This window comes from Martes martes, assembly GCF_963455335.1.
Source record: "Martes martes genome assembly, chromosome: 14".
Taxonomy (NCBI): Eukaryota; Metazoa; Chordata; class Mammalia; order Carnivora; family Mustelidae; genus Martes; species Martes martes.
In genome coordinates this window covers 38,704,088-38,707,579 of record NC_137902.1, presented here as the reverse complement: position 1 = coordinate 38,707,579, position 3,492 = coordinate 38,704,088, and the positions used below count along the sequence as shown (strand labels likewise).

Here is a 3,492-nt window from a genome sequence, read left to right as displayed (position 1 = left end):
ACCAATGCACTGGTACTATTTCCATCATTTCCTTTATCTAAATGCTCTTTGTCAAATCATTATTAATTCTGTCCAGCCATGTTATTGGTTTGAAAGAAGTGAAATAAAAAGTGTATAAATAACTAAATTTTGGAAATTAAGTGTACATGGTTTAATCAGGGGGAAGAATAACAATTCAGTAAAGGATTTTGCAAAGTATCATTGTCATCCACAGGTGGAAAATTTATGGAGAAGATAATTATGCAGACCAAACTAAAATGAGACTTTGAGAAACGGATGTCCATTTTGCTAAAATGTGTTGATCAAGTGTGGCTGTCGGAGACACTGATTAACTCTTTGGACTGCTACATTGTCCAGAATGAAGACAAATGTTTTTCTGAAGACTTCCACACCAAGGTCATGTGGTTTTTTTAATCTTAATTCTTTCTTTCTGCACATCGTCTCCCTCAGAGCCGGGTGGACCTGCTTGTTCCGCAGAGTGTAGATGACAGGGTTGAGCAGTGGGGTCACCACCGTGTTCACAAGGGCAGCCTCCCTGTTGGAGTCCAGCCTGTTTGTTTGCTTTGGTTTCACATATATAAACACACAGCTGCCGTACATCAGAGAGAGAACTATGAGGTGAGAGGAGCAGATGGAGAAAGCTTTCTGTTTCTCCTTGGCTGATGGGAGTCATATGATTGTGACTACTATGTTGCTGTATGCAATGATGGTTATGATAAGGATGTCAACAGGATAAAGGAAATGAGAACAAAGGCCAACATTTCAACAGACCTGGTGTCAGAACAGGAGAGATGAATCAGGGAGCCAATGTCACAGAAAAAGTGGGGGATGATATGGAGGCCGCAGAAGGATAACTGGGAGACTTTTACTAGCAGACCAGTGATGAGAGGAAAGGCCAAAGTGAAGCAGGCAGTGACCAGGAGGAAGCAAGTCTTCAGGTTCATGATGGTCGGGTAATGCAGAGGCTTGCAAATGGCCACATACCGATCCAGAGACATCACTGCTATGAGGAAGAAACCTGTTGCTCCCAGAAATAAAGAGACAAATGCTTGTATGAAACAGGCAGGAAAGGAAATGGTTTGCTTGCCTGAGAGAAAGATGACAAGCAACTTAGGAATAACAGCACTTATGAAACAACACTCAAAGAAGGAGAAAATGCTGAGTAACAAGTACATAGGTGTATGGAGCCGGGAGTTGGCACAGGTGATGGTGACTATGACCGCATTGCCTGCAATGGATGTCAGGTACGCCATCAGGTGCACCAGGAAGAAGACCTTTCTCAGGTGCTGGATGGCAGGAAACCCCTCCAAGGTGAATTCTTGGACAGTTGTCCCATTCCCCATTTCCATGCACATCTCTTTCCAGAATCATCAATGCTGGTGTAACCTACAATAAAGATATCAACAAGTACAAAGTTTTCAGAGGAGCAGGATTAAGTTATTCGTCCACAAAGGTGACTAGGCCAATAGCTAATTGGTTTAGCCAGCAGATTCTTGAATCAGTAGGACCTGAGCTCAGTACTAGTTCAATACTGAGTTCTAACCCCTGAGAGATGGGTCATTTTTTTAAAAAGATTTTTTTATTTATTTGACAGTGATCCAAGTAAGCAGAGAGGCAGGCAGAGAGAGGGGGAAGCAGGCTCCCTGCCGAGCAGAGAGCTGGATGCGGGGCTCGATCCCAGGACCCTGAGACCATGACCTGAGCTGAAGGCAGAGGCTTTAAACCACTGAGCCACCCAGGTGCCCGAAGATGGGTCATTTTTAGAAAGGTAGTTAACCTTTGTGAACTTCACTTTCATTCTCTGGAGAATGTAGATGATAGGATCTTTCCATTCATGTTCTTGTGAGAAGTAAGATAAAGCACATAACTCACTTGTTATTTGATGCCAATGTTTCTTTGTTCCTCAAATTCTAAGTGTAATATTATGATCATTAACCTAGTGTAATAGAGCATCAATAGGCAGAGTTATTGACATTGTCATAGTTATAATGCATGGTAGTTATTTATTCCTTTTATTATTTTTTATTAAAATTTTTATTTATTTATTTAAGAGAGAGAGTGAGAGAGAGAAAATACAAGAGCAGGGAGGGTCAAAGGGATAAGCAGATGCCCCACTGAGCAAGGAACCCAATGGAGGACTCCATCCCAGGACCCTGGGATCGTGACCTGAGCTGAATGTAGACACTTAACCATCTGAGCCACCTAGGTGCCCAACATTTCTTAAATAATATTAATTTGTAAGTAAGCATAATAATAATATTAGTGATATTGCCCTTGAATATTTAAAAATATGAAACACATTTTGTGGTCCAAGTTTTCATCATCATCATCATCATATGTTCAAGAGTTATGTTTTCTATGCTGGTCACTGAAACTATTATTTCTATTACTCTTCACAATAACCATGAACCCCTTCTTCTACAGAAGCAGAAATTGAGGCTTAGAGAGTTCCAGAGAGCATAGGTGACATAGTTGGGACTTTCACAGAATGCCAGAATCTGTAGTATCAGCTATTTCCCAATGCAGTGACAGAATGTTTTAAAACAGGAACAAATCTATTGTTGATGCTCTCTCAACCTGAAGTGAAAGATTAGCTTTATTAATCTTAATTGTATCTCTCCTTAGATAGTATCTCTGATGTGTTATTGACCTATGAAATAACATGGTGCTTAGAGAAGATCTCTTTTAGCAGAAGCATTTTACAGAAGAGACTGGAGACCAGAGAAATTAGGGGTTTGCTCAACAATGTGAGGTAAATCGTAAAATTAGTTTCCACCCACCAGCGCCCCGAGGGTTCCTCCTGTCCTGTGATGGAGATGGGAGTGACAGTAGTTCAGGGAGGTATGCCGGGCACCTGACACTGATGCACTCACCCTTCCATCCAAGCTCAGTGGACATTCTTCCTTCATCAGCCCTCTCAATCAGCAATTTGTCTCAGGATGGTGTATGACTCTAGCATATCAATATAGGCTAAAAGTCAGCAATGTCAAAGTGTCAATCTCACTAATGCACTGTGGGCAAAGTCCTCTGAAGGTCAGTTCATGAAATCAAACTGCTCACTGCAGTGGCACAGCCTGAAGGAGCCTCTCCTGTTCCTGTTGACCCCAGTAAATTCACTAAATCACCAGGGTCCCTGAGACCAGGCATAAACAGAGGTCACCTCATGAGGGGGCAGGGCTGCCTCCTCTTGCAGCTATTGTCTTCCAAGAAATCAAGAGTTTGCTGTGGGCTGAGGGGAAAGGAGGGGAGAAGGAAACTCAGTTGTCACCATCTGTTGTCCCATAGTGGGGTGAATATGCATCCCATGCTGTCGGTGTTCTGAATGACAAAGCCGTGTGTCCATAGCCCAGAACATTTCACAGCACAAGTCTACATGGTAGTCTGGACCACTGAAACTTCACAAAGTACCAGACAGACTAAACCAACATTTCACTGCCCTCAATTCTGGGCTAGAGCTGGACTCCCAGACTACTTATGGTTCTGATGAAAGGT

At 42.5% G+C, this 3,492-nt stretch overlaps 1 pseudogene across 1 annotated transcript; it reads right to left on the bottom strand.

Moving 5' to 3' along the window:
• Nucleotides 1-288: 288 nt before the first annotated feature.
• On the bottom strand, nt 289-1,355 carry LOC308355000 (olfactory receptor 6C74-like; annotated as a pseudogene). The gene has a single exon. The product of its transcript is annotated as an olfactory receptor 6C74-like (transcript).
• Between the last annotated feature and the right edge of the window lie 2,137 nt (nt 1,356-3,492).